Source organism: Delphinapterus leucas, chromosome 8 (assembly GCF_059928025.1).
Source record: "Delphinapterus leucas isolate spDelLeu-1000000601 "Yukka" chromosome 8, BTC_Dleu_Yukka2, whole genome shotgun sequence".
NCBI lineage: Eukaryota > Metazoa > Chordata > Mammalia > Artiodactyla > Monodontidae > Delphinapterus > Delphinapterus leucas.
In genome coordinates this window covers 55724381-55745699 of record NC_143136.1, presented here as the reverse complement: position 1 = coordinate 55745699, position 21319 = coordinate 55724381, and the positions used below count along the sequence as shown (strand labels likewise).

The following is a 21319-nucleotide window of genomic DNA, read 5'->3' as shown; positions in this document are numbered from 1 at the left end:
CCTCTCAGATATCTTGTTTGAGGCAATATCCCTGTAATGAAGATGTGATCACTTTTCTAACATGATTATTTAACTTCCTGGGTGAGAATGTCCAGAAGCTGACTTGGGCATTGGTATTTTGAAAAGGAAAGTAATTGAAGACATGACCAGCCGGTGTCATCTCTGCTCAGACCATCAACAGAAGGGGCAAGAACGCATGCAAGTGGTGGCAGCTCCTGAAATTCTCTTGAATTCTCGAGACTGGCCAGCCACATGTGTAAAGAGTACCTCTCTCCAAGAAACAAAGGAGGCTTCTACTTAAGCTATGTGACTTCAGAGAGAAGTGGCTAATTGTGCAGCAAACCCAAACTTTTAAATTAGTGAATTGTTGAACTGCTAATCCTTCTTGGTTCCCAAAGGTAAAGATTATTCATCATTGAGTCTGACATATTCCTGAATTTTACATGTCACGTTGCAATGCTGTAGTTGCTAAGAATCCCAATTGGCTTGTCAACCTTCTATTCTTCCATTGTGTTGTAAAGGTCAGAGCCAGTGAACTGAACTCATCGCCTTCCTCCGAACCCTCCTCTGCTCTCAGGTTTACTCCCTCAGGGAGCTAAGCATTACCTCTCCACCCAACTGCCCAACCCAGCAGTCTATGGATCATCCATGACCTCTGCCTCTTCCACCGCATCCAAACTATCACCAAGTCCTCTCAATCCTACTTCCAAATTGTCTCCGTGTGTCAGTCCAGTGCCATTCCTACCACCCTACTTCAGGCTGCCCTCACTTCTCCACTGCCTTAACCTCCTGCAGCTCCTACCTGGGCTCCCTGCTTCCTCCCCTGGGTCCTGTCCAATCAACTCTCATTGTAGCCATCCTGGTCAATCAAAATCACACAGCCAAGCTGGCTGCTCTCTACCCTGAACCTTTGGGTGGCTCCCATATGATATGAATGTGTTGTAAGACCCTACCAGAAAAGGTGAATTGTGGGATTAAAAGGGAATGAAAGCCAGAAATAACACAGAAAAGAAAAGAACCATAAAGCCCAATGGAAAATCTGAGTTATGGTACAAAAGCAGAATTTTGAAATGCTAAAATAATCCCTTTGAGTCTTCTAGAAAACCTGAAATACACATCTTTCTATGCATCTTAACATTTTTCTGAGTAAGGAAATAAGCTAAACTCCACATGGTGTGTTTGGCAGGGGAGTAGCTGAAGTGTTAGTTACTACATGTGAGAGCAGACAGAGCTGGCTGTGGGTCCAGATGGGAGGCAGCAAGCAGATTCCCCCAAACCTCACGCCTCCCCTCCCCAGTTCAGTGGCCTTCGAAACCCAAGGTTGTGCAAAAATTAATTTGCATTAAATTACTTAAGATAATGTATTAACTACCACAGGAGGCTTCCAGCAGTTTTTAAAACTTGCTTTGGAAAACAAATAAACAATAATGGTGAACACAGAAGTGAGCCAAGACTTCTTTGGATAAATGTTTTTAGACATTTACATTAAAAATACCACCTTTAAAATAAAGCTTTAGTATGTAACTTGATCAAGATGGAAAATTAGTAATAATTGTTTATATATGTCACACATGTACCTGTGCCAGGCACCGTGTTCTATTGGGTTCTTCCCTGGCTAGAACACAATGGAGTTTAAAAGGTTCTAGCCTTATGACTTCTGTCCCATTGGGGATGGAGTCATTTACTCCACAAGGACTGTGGTATCTCTAACAGAGACTGCTAATTGCCTTCCCACCTCCCTTAAGCTTAGGAATGGCCAGGGAGGTGCAAGCAGAATTCGGAAAGAAGAGCTTCTGAGAAGACTCTTAAATGGGAGTTTATTCAGTTGGGAAGTGCATCCTTTTGCCCTTGCCCCTATCTCCTTCTTGCTGCTGGAATATTAACACGATGGCTGGAGCTACAGTGACCATATTGTGACTATGAGGCAACCTTGAGTATGGCAGCCATGTCCTAAGGAAAGATAAACAGGGACTGGGATGACTATGGAACTGCCACATCATAGCAACCTAGAACTGACTTCTCTGGATTATTTTTATCAGAGAGATAAGTAAATTTCTATTTTGTTTAAGTTATTGTGATTTCAGATCTCTGTTACTAGTAGCCGTATGCAATTCCTAATTGAGAGAATTGATATCAGGTTGTAGGTCTCTACTTTATGGCTACCTGTGTAGGTGTCAAAGGATTTAGGCATCTTGATACTTGAATAAATTGATCCCCTGCATCGGGTAGTTGTGAGTTAACTTTTTTTGGCAGTGGATTATAAGTGAACTGCAGTAGACAGCAGAGGCTATATAAGGTCCCTTTACCCTTCCTCAGGTAACAATCCACTCCATGTGCTCTGAGTAGGAGCATAATTCAGTCCTGACCAACACCAGTGACTGGTGTAGGGATGTGGATGTGGATGTGGCTCAAGCTAAGGCAATCAGAGGTCTTGCAAGGTTTTCCCCAGAACTATTGGAAGTGAGGCTTTCTTTTTCTTCTTTCTTTTGGTATGATAATACCTAGAATGAACATGTGACCTTAGAGCTGCCAGGATGTGTGAGGAAAGCTTGGTTGAGAATGAAACCAAAACATAACTAGGAGGCAGAGGAAAGGGGGGTGTCTGTCTTATGATATCCTTTGAATCCTCTGGATGTGGCCACTTGCTGCCCAGTCAACTGCACCTCTAAGCTCCCCAGTTGCTTGAGCCAACAAATTCCCATTTCTGCTCAAACTCATTTGAGGGAGTTTCTGAGCTCCAAATCATGGGGCTTTTGCTATGGTCCCTTATTGTTCTCTGTCACCCCCAGGAATTACTTGAGATTGAAACCCCCCACCAGACTTTGAACTGGTGGCTGGCATAAGGGAGTCTCAACTTGCCCAGCATAAAAGGTTGCTGCTAATACTCACCGGGCAGCCCTCTCTACCCAAGTTCATGAGAGTCAGGGACCAGCTAGCACTTATCTCTCTTCTCCTTGAACCCCCAGAGTCTACCAAACAGACTCTTTAAAAGGTTTTAAATGTTGCTGAGTCTGAACCGCCCATGCTATGGGGACTCAGAAGACCCTAACAGAGGATGCCAACTCCCCCTGGTGGCAAAGTCAGCTGACCTACAGGGCTTCGGCTTCCAATAAGGAGGACTCAAAGGACCCGGGTGACGGCATCAATTTAGCCTGTGTTTTTCCTAAGGACCAGGTGAACTCAGACAGAAAGGAAAAACAGCAACTAGCTGTTATTTTCTCCTTAGTGGAAGCTCAGTGTCACTCCACATTTATCACATCGGGTGAGAGCCTCTTTCCAGTTGAGAAAACTATTTTTCTATATGTGATATTAACTCTGCAGATCTGTTACAGCAGTAACAGTTGTAGTATCTATTCAGCAGTAACAGGTTGGCTATGTCTGATTTTTGCAAATGCCAAAAAATATTGTCAGATCTTTCTGTTTTGTTAGTGATATTTGAGAGCTTAAAATCTAAATAGTGTGAGAGAGTTACCCAAATTAGCAGTAAAGATGATAAAGCCACAGAGGTAATACTTAGTATGAGGAGGGCAAGCAAGCTCATTAGAATCCAACGTAAGAATGATTCAGATCTGTAATCGGAATCCTAAGGGCATAGTCTAGCCAAGCTATAACACTGATGTTTGTAGCATCAATTCTAATCTCCTGAAAGCTAATTACAGTACTACTAATAACTTAGAAAGAAAGACATCATTTTCTTTCCTAGGTTTGAAGCAGATTAATAGTGACTGTAAAAGTGAAAATGCTTTATTGAAATTTTCTCTCCCTCTTTTCTTTCCCTTTCCATTTCCTTCCTAATCTCTCAAGTTTCTTGTTTCGCTTATTTTATTTACATGCTCAAGGGATTCCTTTGTGGAAAATGATATTTACAATTGAGATTAACATTAGGAATTAATGAGGCAGGAATTTTAATCTCCTTGGATTAACGGCTTTGTTATTTCCATAATACAGGGCAAGAGTTTTAAATACAATGTCCACCGGGCCAGGCCAGTAAAGTTGATGAATGAAATAGGCTGCATGATACAGTTGGGAATGGTGGGGCCTTTGGCAAACTGGATATGTTACACGTTATAAACAGTGTTCAACTGAATGAGACGTGTCCGTGGGCCGAGTCTACTCTGAAGGCCACCCACTCGCTCTCCGTGAGAGAGAGTAAAACACACCTTGCCAAAATGAACTAATAACTACTGAGTACTGAATGTGTCCAGTGTTCCACGTGCCATCCTGGGGCCTATCCAGATGGGAGCTCATTAAACCTCACAACAATGCGGAGAGATTGGTATTGTTGACCCTGTTGTGACAGATAAGGAACCTGAGATTGCGGAAATCAACTTAAAAAGGCCAAAGTTTACATGGGTAAGTATACAGCAGAGCTGGAACGTCACGTCAGTTCAGGCCTGCCTGAGGACAAAGCCCATGGTGTCTTCCCACGAGGGATCTCAGTGGGATGTTGGTGATGACACGTGTCTCACACTTGACTACAGTGTCCAGACACTGGAGCAACTTTTTGGTTCTAGTGTGCTCGGCACTGCTTCAGGACAAATTCACAGGAGGGAGGCAGCCTCACGCCACCTCCCAAACATTAGGTGTAGATAGTGAATCTTTTATCTGTGACTCCTCTTTTCAAGCCTACCCTGGGAAAATAAAGGTTTTAAGTGGTAAATCACGGCAGGCCTAAAGATGGCTCCTGTACACAGGAGCAAGGAGACGGCTTCTTCTGTTATAATGAGCCCCTCTAGGATTCTGTCCTAGGTTATCCTGTTGGTTGGGTTTTCAGAGCACACTGGTAGCTAATCAATCATGTTCACTGTGTAGGCAACATCTGACTTGGAAGGAATAGCTGCTGACCCAGAAGCCACAGCCTTTGATGAATGGGGCTTCATGTAAGAGGTGGTTGGAACATGTAAGTAAAACACAGCCACATGGTAACAATCCACCTCTCCATACACTGGAATGTTTTCTGGTGAAACTATGCCACTTGAGATTTTATAGACATATATATATACATATATATACACACATATATATGTATATATATAATCTATTGTTTTTGCAAAGTTCAATGTGTAAAAAGAACCATTTAAAATATTTATTTTTTTGAGGTGCAAGCATTCGTTTACTGTATATATTTTTGTATACTTCTCACATGCCTTGAGCCCTAGGGTTCTCCAAGCATAATGGCTAGGATGCCTGTGTGGGAGAGGGTTTTACAAACGTGGAATCCCTTGCCCTTAGTGTGAATGGTGTTCTCAGTAAGCTACCATGGTACCTCCTAGAATGGATTCTAGAATACCCTATTATCATGTGCCCTTCTATTTTTTAGCTGATATTTGTACTAATGAACTGCTTAGGGAGTGCCATGCAAATCTGATGATGCCTGAGCATTTCTTGTGAGAGTTTAAAGGGGTCCTCATGCCAGCACCAAACAGGGCTCAGATTTGAGACAGAGAGGGAACCATCAAAGTCTGTGCATCCCAGTGCCCCAGATCGACAGCGAACGAGACCCAAAGAATCCATGAGAGATGTTTTGTCTTTAGGTAAACATCCTTGGGGACAAAAATCCTCTATTATTTTACTGGTCTCTCTCCATATGGTAAGAGAACCTACTTTTTCTTAATTTTACAACATAATAAAGAAAGATTTTGGGGAGAAAGAATAGGAAGACAAAGAAAGGGGTATTTTACACATACCACTGGGTGTATCATTCACTGGCCTTTTGTCCAAAGAAAGGGTCACCTTTAAGATCTGATGGAAGGTATGTTATTGTGGCTTTATTGCATTGCTAACTCTCCCAAAGACTAAGATATGGGAAAAGTTTGTATGTGTGGGGACAACAGGACCAATACTCTGAATGTTTTTTTAATTAAATTTTTGAAGTATAGTTTAAGGAAGGGAACATTAGAATTTTATGAACAAGAACTTCCTAATAGGCAACGTTTTTCTTCTTTTCAATGTTAGGAAGGTTTACGTTAATTTAACTTTCAGATATTGATCATTTAAGATTAAATAAGCGTCCCAATAAGAAGACAAACTAGATTTGTGTTTGAGCTAAATTCTAAAGCTTATATGGAAAAATAAACAAGAATACCTAGAAAATACTGAAAGAGTAATGGGGAAGGTGAAACTAGGCTTATCATTAAAATATATTATAAAGCAATATTAATTAAAAGAGTGTGATTAGGCAGACAGAGTAATACAACAGAATAGAAAGAGTAAAAATAGAATTAAATTTAAGGGAATTTGGTATATGATGAAGGTGACCTTTTAAATCATAAGGAAAATGATTAGTCAAAAACTTATGGCACAACTGGGTAGCCAACAAAAAACTAAAGTTGGAATCTGACCTCACACTTCACATTCAATCAAATAAAGCAAAACCAGATGAGTCACAGATATAAATAAAAAAAAATGAAGCCATAAAATACTAAAAGAAGTTCTGAGAATTTAAATTTTTTAATAATTTTGTAATGGGAAAGTCATGATCTGTATGACATAAAATCCAGAAGCCATAAAAAAAAAGATGAATTTGACTACATAAAATCAATGTATTTCTGTATAGCATAAACAAAGTGAAAAGATATATGACAACCTGGGAAAAATATTTGCCACTTTTGCTACAGATAGAGGTCTATTTCTTTAATATATAGTGAGCTCCTACAAGTCAATAAGAAAAGACCACCAGCCCAATAGAAAAATGGGCAAAAATATGGAGAGTTTACAGAAAAAAATACAAATGGCTCCTAAGTAAATAAATCTGTACTAAAAATATGATCAGACTCATTTATGATATGGAAAATACAAACTAAAACTACCATGAGATAGATTTTGCACCATCATATTAGCAAAATTCAAGAAGTTTGATAACACATTGTCATGGTAAGAGTGTAGAAGGAGAGGCACCTCAGCCATTGCTGGCAGAAATATAAATTGGTTCAGACTCCACAGAGAGAAAGTTGGCAATACCTATCAAAATTTCAAATGCCCATATGCCAAATGCCCACTAATTCCACTTCCAGGTGTTTGTCCTACAAATAAAGTATGAAGATGATGCATTTACAAATATATTTATTGCACTTTGTTTACAATAGCAAATTATTAGAAACAACATCAGTGTTCATAAATAATTAATTATTGATTAAATAATTTATTCCACATCTTTAAGATCTAATACTCTGCAGCCATCAAAACGAATGTGACAGCTGCTATATGGACACTGAAAAGGAGTGACCTCAAAAATATATTAAGTGTAAGAAAACAAGGTATGGAGCAGGATAGACACTGTTCATGTATGTGTATACGTGCATATATACACACACATACATGTATACGTATACATCCATATATGTATTATACACAAACTATATCTCAATAAAAGAAAAAGCCAAAAACACTATTTCTGCTTTTGTATAGACTGTTTTTGGACGAAATTGGTTAATAGTGGTTGCCCTGAGGGAGAGGACCTGGGTGACCTGGGGACAGGAGTGTGAGGGAGGACCACTTTTCTCTAATACTTTTGTGCCTTTTGGACCTTTTGAATTCTGTTCACTAGGCATGTATAAACTATTTAACAGTAAAATATTCTACTTAAAAGTGTAACGTGAACTGATAAAGGAACTAGCAACTTTTGATCATGTGTTAGAATTACTCAATAGCAAGTCATTTCATTGTTGATAAAGAAAGCTTACGAGTACAAGGATAAAAAAGAGAAATATTATTTCATAAAGATCAAAATAATATAGTGCTTTGCACCATGATTCAAAAATTATCTCAGTACCTTAATGCACGCTGTGCTAATGTTGTGTGTAAATCCCCTCCCTCCATCCACGTTCCAGTAAGGGCCGACTACCTCATTGATCCTAAACATTTCCTCTGAAAAGCGATCAATGTCCCCTGCCTGGACATTAAACAGATTTTGAAAAACTCTTCAATCCGTATCAGTCTCATATCCTTATTTAGTTCCTCAAATTTGCCCTCAGCTGGGAATCGTGCAGGCGACTGTGATTCTGTTGTGTTCACCACTCATTTGAAGGGCCCCATTCATCATCATTTCTAGGCCTTTTCTGATGCAATGTAGCTTGTTCTTTGTCTTTCTTAAAAACTGAATGGCTGTTAAATTATCCATTTATCTTCCTTCAGATTTTCTGTTCAGTTTCTCAGGCCCTCTCAGGGCTGTCTTTTCTACCTTGTTTGCTGACTTTTCATTCCATTTCCCCTGTTCTTAGAGGCATCTTGGTTCACTATGCTGTCCTTCAAAGCAAACTCCCTGCTTCCATCTGCTTTCTGTGTGTTTGAAATCTGCATCACTACTCAGATAGATTTCCTTTTTAAACTGTCCCTTCGGGATAGCTTTGAACACTTGGAGACAATATGCTTCAATATGTTCGTGGCAGAGTATCTTGAGACAAACCCTACACTGGAGGTCAGAAGTCTTGGTTTCTAAACCTAGCTTTGCCACCGTCAAGCCGGGTCACGGGTGACCTTTCAAGGTTTCACTTCCCTCATCTACAGGTGATCTGCAAGCTCACTGTTAGATGAACATTCTAGTATTACAATAGCGTGTTGCTTCTGTTTCAGGGGACCTGATAAGGACCTGAGGTTTGTATAACATTAATGCCTGCTCACACATCATCTCAGGTGGCAGTAAGGTCCTATCGGTTAGAAGCCCAGATTTGAAGGCAGAAAAAAAAAAATCTAAGCTCTGTCACTTAATATCTGTGTATTCTTGGGCAAATTACAGAAACTCTGTAGTTTCAGTTTTCATCTGAAAAGGGGGATGATAGTCGTATCTAACTTGATATTGCTAAGAGAATTAAATCAGATAATGCTTGTAAAGTCAGTCTGGTGCCTGGCACATAAGAAGTGCTCAGGAAATGTTGTTATAGACGCACTACACCTTAGTGAGACCAGCAGTTTGGCTATTTACTATCCAAACTTCCAACAGAGGCTATTGAAGCTTAGAGATGATATTAATGGTGATAACAAGAATAATGGCTCACATGTATGGAGGGCTTTAGCATGTAATGTTTACTTTTCCCGAAGCATTTCCACATACTCTATCTCCCTTGTTTCAGACTCTTGGAGAGGCTGATATTAACTATCCTCAATTCTACTTGCTCCAAGAAGAAAGTCACGTTGTAAGGCCAAAGGTGTTGAAAAAGCAGCAGAGTGGAGTTATTTTCATTCAAGCCAGTGGTGATCACCGTGAAAAGAAAGCTGAGCATATGGAGCTAAATCCAAAGGCTGGTCTCCTTATAAAAGAAGGCCATGTGAAGACACAGGAACACAGAGACACAGGGCAGAATGTCATGTGAAGACAGAGTTGGAGATTGGAGGGATTCAGCTACATGCCAAGGAACGCCAAGGGCTCCTGGCAACCACCAGAAACCAGGAGAGAGGCGTGGAATGGATTCTCTTGCAGAGCCTCCAGAAAGAACCAGCTCTTCTGACACCCTGATTTCTGACTTCTGGTCTCCAGAACTGTGAGAGAATAGATTTCTGTTGTTTTAAGCCACCCAGTTTCTTGTATTTTGCTAGGCAGCTGTAGGAAATTAATAGACCCCCTCTTGGCTGAACTTGGACCCTTAAAGTCCTGAACCTGTTCCTTCTGAAAGACAGATCAGCTCTCTTCCTGTTGATGTCCCCTTCTGCAGACATCCTGGGACATAACTTCCTTTCCAGCCTCCAATATTTGAGGATATCTTATGCCCTCTCACATTCTGTTGTCCTTGAGAGTTTATATCTTTTTTTAAAGAAATGCAACGTTATTATTTCTAATCACACTTTAGCATTAAATAATCAATAAAATATTGAACAAAGGTACTCATTTTAGAATTATGTCACTTAGCAAAAACAACAACAAAACAACCAAAAAAAGTAGGCAATGATTGAATAAATTATGACAAGTCATTGTTTGGAATATTAGGCTGCCGTTTCAAAGGACAATATGAAAATTATGTTAAGGATGTGGAAGCATGTTTGAACTTTATCTTAAGTGGCCAAAGCAGAATACACTGGTGTACCTGGATGGAAACGTGTTTGCATGTGGACAACAGTATGAAGGGGCATCACAGGAGAAAGAGAATGTGAGTCCTTCCTTCTACCCACAGTCTGCTCTTGACGATTTAGGTGTGCTCTGAGGCCATGTATGTTTTCTCTCCTGTACTCCTCATTTCCTTCCCGGTCCTCAATCGCACGTTGTTAATACCCTTACTTACAAACTGTTCAAGGCATTGTAGGCTTTTTCTATCATGCTCCTTAAAATTCTTCCAGCCTCTTCCCATTTCGTAAGAAAGTTTATATCTTTAAAAAATTCCTATATTATTTTATGAATGGAATTCTCAGAAGGATGTGGAATAAATTATGGAGGTCAATCCACCATCTTTTATTGGCAACATCAACTCAGTTACAGGTGAAAGTGTTTGGTCAAGGACAATTTGACATAAGGTCTTTCTGAGAAAGTATTTCTCTGGTAACCAGTTGAACAGAACCTACAGTAGCCCATTCGGTGCTCTAGCAATTACTCTCCCTGGAATCTCTACTCAGATCCCTGTATCCTCCCCTCTGAAGAATTCAGAGTTTTACTTTGTAAATGGGAGGTTTAAAGAGGTAGAGCACTGCCGGACTAATGGAATGGCCTTTCACTTCCTCAGGGCAGTGCAGTGGGAAAAAGCAGCAAAGTAAGGCTGAGAAGACTTGGCTTCGAAATTCTGGCTCTGCTGTGTATTAACTGCTTCACTCTGGTTAAGTCCATTAGCTTCTGTAGGTTTCAGTTTCCTCATTTATAAAACTTAGACTATTAGACATTATAGGATTCAGAATGAAGTATTTTCTTCCTTCACAGAGTTAGGGTAAAATTACATTGTGTATGTAAAAGCGCTTTGTAAACTTTAAAATTTAAGCCCTATCCAGTGGCCACTATAGTCAGTATTCAATAAACGTCTGCTTATTGAAAAAGTATGCATAAGGATACCTTTGTATTCTTATGGGCTTTAATACTGAACTTCTTTTCCAAAAACTCAGTCAGATAGAAGTCTTTAACTTCGTTTTAGACTCTGGCTACCAGACTCAAGAGCTGGGCTGCCATGTTCATTGTACATGAGGTTGAGAGCCTGGCTCCCTCTGAGCACATCTGCTCGCTAAGATGGGGCAATGTGCCTTGAGTGATTTATTTAATATTTTTACGGCTGCGGCTCTGTTAACGAAATATAAGAATAGTGAGAGCTGAGGATCCAGATATTGCCTCCTTGAATTCTCTTAGGAGACATTTTGAATAATACAGAGGATTCTGTTTGGCAATAGCGTAATAAGAATGCTTTATGTTTATCTCATGCCTCAGTTCCCAGCAGCAAAAACAATGCTGACCCTTCAAATGAACTTTAAATTGCAGAGATTTTGGAGAGGCACTTGGAATGCAAAAAACAGTCTTTAAAAAGAGGACTTGATTCATTTCCTAGTGAAAAATGCAAGTTTTCTTCTCTTTCTCCCTCTTTCGCTCCCTCCTTCCCTCCTTTCCTCCCTCCCTCTCTCCCTCCTTCCCTCCCTTCCTTTCTTCCTTCTTTCCTTTTTCTTCTTTAGAGAGTCACAGAAGAGAGGGCCATGAAGAAGACGTAAATCCACGTTTAAAATACGCTTTCTTGAGGAACTAGAAAGTAACTTAAGTAAAGACGACATTCCAAGCCTTGTATGGACTTGCGGTTAAGTGATTTTTAGCTTCGTGATTTCAAAGCATAAACACTTTTAAAAAGAGTTATTTATGTTGGTCAGCTGGATAGGGAGAAGTAGATCTTATCTTAAATTCTACCCTCAAAAGCCTTATTAGGGGACTTCCCTGGTGGCGCAGTGGTTAAGAATCTGCCTGCCAATGCAGGGGACACAGGTTCGAGCCCTGGTCCGGGAAGATCCCACATGCCGCGGAGCAACTAAGCCCGTGCGCCACAACTACTGAGCCTGTGCACTAGAGCCCGTGAGCCACAACTACTGAAGCCCATGTGCTACAACTATTGAGCCCGCGTGATGCATCTACTGAAGCCTGCATGCCTAGAGCCTGTGCTCCACAACAAGAGAAGCCACTGCAAAGAGAAGCCAGCACAGCACAACGAAAGAGTAGACCCGGCTCGCCACAACTAGAGAAAGCCCGCGCGCAGCAATGAAGAACCAACGCGCCCCCCACCCCCCAAAAAAAGCCTTATTAGGGAGTATATTGTAACTTTTTTTACCTGATTCCAGCGTTTTAATATAGATTCATGATGGCAGTTTTGAGCTCATAAAATGCATATGAATAGAAATTAAGTCCTACTGTATAAAGAACAGGTTTTTAAAAGCTGCATGAAATAAACCAAAGTCCATTTTATTTACAAGAAAATGTATACAGAGCTGGTTGCTTTATCAAGTCAAAGTCATTTTTTGGAGGTGGAAAACTTTCTCCAAATCAAACAGCCTGGCATGTCAGGTATTCAGGAAGAACTCTGAGATGTAGCCAAGGGTGTGAAATGCCTTCACCAGCCACATACCATGCCTGATGCAGGAAGCGACATGAACTTTAATGTTCTTCTCTTAATGAGCCCTCTGGGCTATTCAGCACTTCACCCTATAGAGCACATTGCTATTTCGTGTTTGTATTCATAACTGTTAGGCACTAAAGGATCTGAAAAGTCTTCTAAGTCAAACAATTATATTTTAATCATGATAATTTAGTGTTTTAGATAATATATAATATTTCTTGAAATCTGTGTATATGTGCTAGCTCTCCCTATCAACTTGAATACTAAAATAATGAGAAGACTATATTTTCTGCCAATGCTGGAAAAAAGAAAATTTCATGTATTTCCTAGTTGAAAAAGTCAAAGCCCTGAAAAATTCATGGCTATAAACTGGTCTTTTTATGCTAGAATTAAGGACCAATTCAACCATGATGAGAACTAACCCACTTTCTAAGAAGACATCATAGGCCATATACTTCGGATTATGGGCAGGAATATAACAGTGCACACTCTGATGAGAGGTTTTATATATTTACAGATGATAATTTAAAATGACATTATAACCCTACTTCGTACATTCCACTGCTTATTAATTCTGCGTCCTGTGTCTCATCGTTCACTCTTCTGTTTCTTCACTCTATTCAACAAACAGCAGTTTGAATATACTTAGGCACCATTCTGGGTACCAAGAATATGATGGTCCCAAGAAACTAGTCTAACAGGGAAGAAAGACAGAAAAGACAGACAGACAGAAAGATGACCACAACACAGAGTGTTGCGTGTGGTTATGAAGAGATAGAGTGGAAATGCTGAGGAGGAGTAAAGGTTTTACAGAGGAGGTGACAGTTTGAGCTGCCCTCTTCCAGGCAGAAAGAAGAGGGAGGGAGGTATAAGCAAAGGCAAAATGGACAAAAGGGTTCGTGAGTCCTGTGCTTTGGGGCAAATGGTGCGTGGGTAACAGGAGATGAGGCCAAGAGGCAGGGAGCCTCAGAATGAGAGGGCTAACCCCAGGAATCTGGAAGGTATCTTATAGATTGTGGTAGTAACCTGAGGATTTTAAGCAGGAGGATACCATGATCTGATATTTTTTAAAAAGGAAGATCATTTTGGCAAAAGTTTGGAAGACAGGGTATAAACTACATAAAACTGACACTTTTGAATGTTTATATTTCTCTTCCATTTGTACTTGACTAATAGTACATAGAAAATTTTGAACAGGTTTTCCTATCAGCACTCAGATTTGGGTATAGCATATGTAACAAGGACAATAATTTGAAAATATTAAACCAATGTATTTTCGTTCTGCTTGAATCGTGATGCCCGTGGCTTCCCGCCCATTAGCTCAGTAGGCTTTCCTCCCCCAGGCAAGCGGTGGTTCCCAGCTAGAAACAGCGAACTATCATCGCCTAGCTTTCAGAGAGAATAACTCTCAATGCCAGCTTTGCGTGGTGAGAAAAGGGATTTCTAAATTCCAGAACTCTATCTCTTAGGAACCGAGCCTGGCTAGGTCAAATCATCAAGTCTGAGTACAAAGTTCTGGAGTGGGGAGCACAGAGGAGACTATATAAGGAGAGTTCCCATTAAACTAGGAAAAGGAAATTCAAAAACTTTCCATTCTGGGTGTTAGAGAAAGGGGAGGAGGAGGGAGAGAGACAGAAAGGGAGTGAGGGGGGGAGAATGGGATCAGAAGTGAGTGTCCTGGCTCTGTGTTCCCTGGGGGTCGAACCCTGGGGGTGAGGGGAAGGCTTGTCTCTTGAATCTCAGAGCAGGAAAATGACAGAACTTTCCTAGAACGAGTTGACACTACCCAGGCGGCATATTAGAAAGAACCGAGGAAGCTCTTGTGTGGACGGCAGGGTGAAGAGAAAGTAGCTGGGGGTTCATGCGTGCCTGCAGGCTGAGCAATGGCAGAGAACCAGCTGAGCAGGAAGCTGGTGGCGGCTTGCCATGGTCTGCATGGACCAGGGTCTGCAGCAGCCAGAGCCAGTGGTCAGGCCCTCCACGAAGTGCTCACTGCGCCCACCCCACAGTTCCAGAGGCCAGCTCGGCATCACGCCCAGAGCCTTGACCCCAGAGGCTGCATGTGCACTCGGTCCCTCTCCCCCCCAGTCACGGAACCCTAACAAAGACAGGTGAGCTCTCCTGGCGCCTGGATGTCAGCTAGGGAGAAGAAATGGTTCTGACTGGGAACAATTCACATTTTAGTCTTCCCAAGGACTTGTTTTAACCGGAAGGAATTGAGATACTTTAATTGTCAAGTTTAAGTACCAGTCCCTGAACACCGCCCTCCCCCCTGCCCATCACCAGGAAAAGGTGGAGCCAGATAAATATAAATTATAGAGAATATAGGAAGTTATTTTCTTCCCTCCCTCCCTCCCTCCCTCCCTCCCTCTCTCCTTCCCTCCCTTCCTCCCTTTCTTTCTTTCTTCTTGAGTTTTTCGAGTTATATATGATGTCATTCCATATATGTCCCCCCTTTGTAGGGCAAATAAGAAATCAGCGTCAACTATTTCTTTCTCTCATTCACAGGAATACTAGAAGTCGTACAGAAAACATTTACAGGAAACTGCTTTGGGTGGTGTCCTACTTTTTTTTTTAAGTATGGGATGAAATTGTTTCCCTCTCTAACCACATTCCATTCCTTGTAAGTTTTTAAGAGGAGATGATGTTATATTCTAACTAGTCACTCTGTAGCTCACTACTTTTTCTTTTTTGAAAAACACTGAACACAAGGCATGAGCCATCTGGGGAACATCGAGTTGTTTTTGAAGTACTTTTATTGGTATCCAGAAAAATTGTCTTGGAGTAGCACCTTCCTCTTTTCCAGTTTATCAATTCTAACTCCCAGTTTCTACAACTTCAACTATATTTTAAAGATTCTTTTTCCTCCCTTCTTTTCAGAGAGCATATTAAAAAAATTTTTTTTAGTCTTAATTGAATTTGTTCTTCTGTTTTACGTTTTGGTTTTTTGGCTACAAGGCATGTGGGATCTTAGGTCCCCGACTAGGGATCAAACCCACACCCCCTGCATTGGAAGGCGAAGTCTTAACCACTGGACCGCTGGGGAAGTCCCCAGAGAGCATACTAATAACTGCATCAGGTGGAATGCATTTTCCAAAACAACCATTACAGCTGAAGGCAGAAAAAAAGTCAAAAATCACTGTTATCATAACTTCAGAAGCCCTGCCTGTTGCAGAAACCCCATGACATTTTTATAAAGAGACAACACTCTTGCCTAACTCTTCTTTTAATGGAGAGAGAGAATTATTCCAGCTAGATCCTGTCCAAGTCAAGCCGTTTGCATTATCTGTCAAACACTCCAAAATCAAGAGCCAGTTTGAGATGAGCTGAAAATCTGATTATGTTCATAATAAAAATTAAATCCCTCAATCCTTAACAAACAGAAGATTTATAATGGTTTACAGTGTATCATTGAAATTCTAGGTACACTGAGGTTTGAGTTGAGAATGAAAATAAAGGGCAAAAACTTTGCCCACTATTGCAAAGAGAGGCTCAGTGTGACGCTGCCACATCAGGTATTCTGTTTATCCCTAAGGCTGGTGCAGCAGTGACTTCAAAGTTTGATGGTGCCTGGTTTTTTTTGTTTTTTTTTTTTTCTTCGTTCTTTCTTTTTGTTTTTTATTCCTCCAAAGATGTTGAGCAGCAGGCTAATGGATCCCCAGCGGGGTGCAAAGACAGCAGAAAGCACAGGAATCAGATGTCAATGTATTCCTTGGAGATACCCTGCTAGGACAGAGCTAACTAACTAGGGTTTTAGTCTTCTCTTGGGGGAACACGCTTTGATGGTTCCCTGCCCACTCTTGGCTTCCTATATGTTTCCTGATTTAAATGCTGTCACAGATAAATCATGACTTCTGCCTGTCAGCACAATTTTCTATTTTTTTTTTTAAGGAAAAGTTTGGAATCATAAGCTTAAAAAGATGAGCAAGTTCTGGAGAATTTTATACTCACATATAAACATATGTATATAAGCATGTCACATCTCCCTACTATAGAGTCATCACGGGTCTGGGACTGTTCTCTGCATGTGCTTTCCCTACCTATTACTTTATTAGACATATCTACATATTTTCTGCCAGTCACTTTCAGTCAATTGCTAGATTGCTTAGGAAACTTACTGAATAGATTTCGGGGGTTTGGGGGGGGTCCTCCTTGTTTTTCCTCAACACAGGCACAGATTGGAAATTGAAGTTGTCCCAGAGGTAAGAGTTTTGATTTTAAGTGTAATGGGCATCCAAAATGTACCATTGTACTTTTTGTGGGTTCCCACCTATAAACAGCCCTTCAGGCACCAGAGAGTATTGATAATCTACCCTTTGCTTGGAGGAGAGACAAAACTCAGCAAACTGGAGCGAAAGTGGAAAGAGCTTGATCTACTTTGACCAAGCACAACCCTCTCAAAACCATGAAGTGAAACCGATTTACCCAGTGAAAGTCAAAGAAGTCAAAAAGCTGCACTGAAACCATATCTGCATCTACTGCCCAGCTGCCGCTCCGCCCTCGCCTCCACAAGCCCCGTCCTGTCCCAGGCTGCGCCCAGAAGCCTCAGGCACACAGTGCCTTTGTTTGGCCTCTGCCTTTGCTGGACCGCATCTCTCCACACTGCTCCTCCTGCAAGGGGGGTCCTCGTCATGATGTACGTATCATTTTGCTTCAGGCTCTACATGAGGCTTCTTGCCACCCAAACCTGCCCCACCTTGGGGTCAGCAGGGCCCTGGCCATTACAAGGACATCTCTTGGTCTCATAGCTACTGTTCTGTATCCTTTTGCCCTCTGCCCAGACTGACTCAGCAAAGCCACATTGGATTCTTCTGTTCCATAACGCAGACTATGTCACCTCTCACAGTCTGGGATTCATGCCATCTGCATACCTTCCCGTTTGCCTGTATCCTCTCAGACTCCTTATCACTGCACTTTCACATTAAAAACCCCAAACTGATCTCTCAGCAACAACCTGAGTTCCTGCAGACATTTTGACATTTGACCAGTGTCATAGGAGGGACCTTCCTTGCTTCGTGAGTCATTTCCTCAAGATTTTGTGTCTTCGCACTCATGGTGATTCCTGCCCACTGAGGGATTCCATTACCTTTCTGGAGCATCAACAGTTAACGTGAGATTAAATAATCTCACATTAACTCTCACAGTTAAATAATAAAAAAACACCCAACTGCTTGAGATGGGACAAAATGAGGACTCTCAAGGGGCATACTTAAAGTCACTCTGCAAGGTTTCAGTCTGAGGGCTTTTTGAAATGTTGGTTTCAAAATTATATATATTATATATATATATATAAATTATAAAGCATTATAAAGAATTTATAAAAGAAATCCATGAGATGAAAAAAATAAGTGATGATAAGGAATTTTAAAAAAGAGCATGATTTTCATGCTTTGTTCACTGAGAAGATCCAGCAGCAGGTATGAATTTGAACTTTTATAAACAGCTCCTTCCGCATTCCTCTTTAAATGCCATGACTTTCCCCAGTTAAATAAGAAAAGATTGTGGGACGATATCCAGCAGAGGTGAAGTGAGGCAGTAGAAAGGCCATTACATCAAAACCAAGGCCACAGATGAGTAGGACAAAGCGAATTTGGTGGGAGTGTCACTTAAGCTTTCTATATGTCAATTTCCTGTGGCTAAAAATAGCAGGTGTATCTAATGTCACAGGTAGGGAGTAAAGTAAAACAGATGTGAAAAATCAGGAATGATAATATGATGGGTTGATATTACTCCTTAAATTCTGGAAGCTGCTATTTTCATTTGAAATTCAAGTAACTTCCTTTTTAACCTGAAGATTTCAAAGTATTTAATGGGAAGTACAAAAGTAAGCCCAAATGATTGTGAACCAGTAATGAAACACTTAAATTAACATGGAAAAGCACACGAGAGTCCTTTCCAGCATTTACGGTAACTAATCACACAGGAAGGGTGTGTGGAGTTGGGTTCATTCCAAAGTAGCTTTTCAGACTAATACCAAAAATTTATCAGCCCCACAAATACATGTCTTCATCCTCCTAAGCTTTACCCACAGTAAAAGGAATTTATTAATTTCAAGAATTCATCTCATTTATGGCCTAAGTGTGCACAGCAAAATGAATAATGTTAAAAAATAATTCAAAAAAATAATAATAATTCAACATGGGTGGTCAAGGGCAATTTAGCAAAGCAAGGTATACCTGACACAACAGCGATGGGCCTTACACATGGGGACCCAGCTTATTCAGAGACACCAGAGGAGTGAGGGCGGGAGACGCAGATGGGAGAAAAGAGAGTTGAGGATCCTCTTATAATATCATAGACATCATTCTTGATTTTTCATCCAAACTTTCATTATTAAATAAAAGAGCATTATGTCCCATGTATAACTAAAAGAATCTATTCTAGATTATTTTAAAGCTTTACTTGTCTGATTTTATGCTGTCATGTATTTAATGGATAATATAATACAAATAAGAACTTTTGTTGCTTATAGTCATTAAAAATTACATTTCCATCTTCAAGACAGTATTCTAGGTTTTTTTATTTTTTACTTTTATTTTTTTTAGAGTAATGTGACAGGGCTCAGCAGTCCCTAGAAGTGCTGAAAGTGAAGTGGTAGATAAGCCTGAAACTTAATGGTTATAAGGTCCTTAAAAAACAATACTGTGTTTTTAATGGAGTTAGAGTGAGAAATGAAGCCGTTTTGCTTTCCCTGCATGTGTTTCTCACTTTGAAGTTAAAACGGCAGCTCAGTCTGATTGAGGTAGGTAGGGGGTAAAGAACTGGCCAGGCTTTACACATGAAAGCAAATACTTAGCAGCAGAATTAAAAGCCAATGCACACTAAACTGTGAGTGTTAACCCATGTCAGCCCTAATTCTGCTCAAAAAGTGGAGTGTGAACATTCAAAGCTGATGACACTAGTCTCCTTGCCAGGAGCAGGGTCCCAAACTCACGCAGCAGGGCTGGAAACAGGGAGTGTGCCTTGCTCAGGTTTCAGTGGTTGCCATTTGTCATGCATCTCAGACAGAGGCTTAAGATGGAAGGGGCTTTTCAAAACCCTGTGGCCCAGACCATGGGGTCAGAGCAGAAAACCATGTTTCATGGAACTCTCATGTCTAACATGATATTAATAAAAGTAAAAGAAAAACGTAAAAAAACTGAATGAGATTTCTATGGTCAGATGTTTGAGAAACTCAGAATTAATCAAGGTTAAACGTGTTTCTTTTCCAAAGGACTTCTCCGAGCCTTCAGTATTTTAATGTGCAGGAGAGGTTCCCTAATTATTGGGCCTGAGAGCTTTTTCTGAAAAGTTATGGGTGGATACTTATGTCCCATGGGGCACAGTTTGGGAAATACTGAGATAAAATATTACTATCCTTGGTTTATAGATGAGGGAGTTGAGGCCCAAGGAGAACTCGGGTCGTCTCCGGCCTCCGAGTACCAAATCTTCCCAGGGGACCAATCAGAAATCTGAGAAAAGATAAGCTGCAACCTTTTTAGGCAACACACATACCCTGGAAAGGTGTCCTAAAACTAATACTTCTGAAAGTGCGGTATACACACTCTTCTTTCCTGGCTTGGTCAGGACACACAGACCCTCCCAAGTCATGATTACCTGATACAAAGGCATACAGATGCTATCGATCCACTCCAATTGCAACCGAGGCAGCTCATCCTTCCGGTTCCGATCAAAAATAGCCTAGAATGGGGGAGGAGAACCTTGCTTTATTACACTGGAGTCGTTTACAGGTGCTTTGTCAAACACTTTGTCACAATGATCCGATTTTTACCAACTGAACACTTCACAAATGACAATCAATCTTTACATGTACTTTCTTTTCCTTTATCTATGATGAGAAAGTATTTTCACCTCTTTTTATGAGATTTGTAAATGAATTTATTTGAACTTTATAGCATGCAACTCCTTGGGGCCAAAATCTGTCTTCAGTTATAGGTAACTGCCACTAAATCAAGTCATCAGGTCACTGGGAATTGGGTACAACTCAAAGGAAGGGGAGATGTTTTTTTGCTACAAAAATAGTGCAGGCTTTTATTTTTATAGCGAGAGAGGGTGGGATAGATTGGAAAAGATCCTTAAAAGCAATTTCATTTTAAATAGAAATTATTTGTATTAATTTTTCAGGGTAGGGACAATTTTGTGTTTCTCAATAAGGTCCTGTCGTGAATAAATTCCTAAATTTTTATCTATCACTGGATGGATGATGGGGGCAGGTACCCATTCTCTCCTCATTCCCAGCCTTTAAACGTTATGATATTATAATGTTTAGAAAACTTAGAGAAAAAGAAGTGACATATTCCGTTGGGCAGACATAAAAAGAAAGACAATCAGTTGGAATTGGATGGCTGAGATAGAGTCCTCGGACAAACACTGCCTGTTCTACGCCAGTGAGACTGTCCCTCCCTTTATTCCTAAGGAGTAAGGTCAGGGTCTAAGAAGCAACCCTGCCCTGCCTATGGTCTTACAGTAGGTTTCATCTTTCCTCTAAATAAAATGTGGCATCCACATCATTTCGGCATTCACATAGGTTGTGAGGGCAGATTCACGACATCTCCTTGGTTCAGATATGTTGAGAAATCCTGCATCCTTCCGACTTAGGAACGAGGGTGGGAGTGGGTGGGGCCCAAATCACTAGCCGCTGAGGTCACAGAAGATAGAGGGGCGCCGCTGAGGTCACAGAGGATAGAGGGTTGCCGCTGAGGTCACAGAAGATAGAGGGGCACCACTGAGGTCACAGAAGATAGAGGGGTGCCGCTGAGGTCACAGAAGATAGAAGGGCGCCGCTGAGGAAAATACCTCCAAATTAGGGAGGAGGTCACCGT

At 40.8% G+C, this 21319-nt stretch overlaps 1 pseudogene across 1 annotated transcript in view; it reads left to right on the top strand.

Annotated features, from left to right (window-relative positions):
• Nucleotides 1-21078, top strand: part of LOC149748561 (uncharacterized) — a 91970-nt pseudogene extending 70892 nt beyond the window's left edge. Inside the window, exons 2-3 of the transcript XR_016393990.1 lie at nucleotides 4813-14608; nucleotides 16130-21078. The product of XR_016393990.1 is annotated as an uncharacterized LOC149748561 (transcript). The remainder of the gene's footprint in view (nucleotides 1-4812; nucleotides 14609-16129) is intronic.
• The last annotated feature ends 241 nt before the right edge of the window (nucleotides 21079-21319 follow it).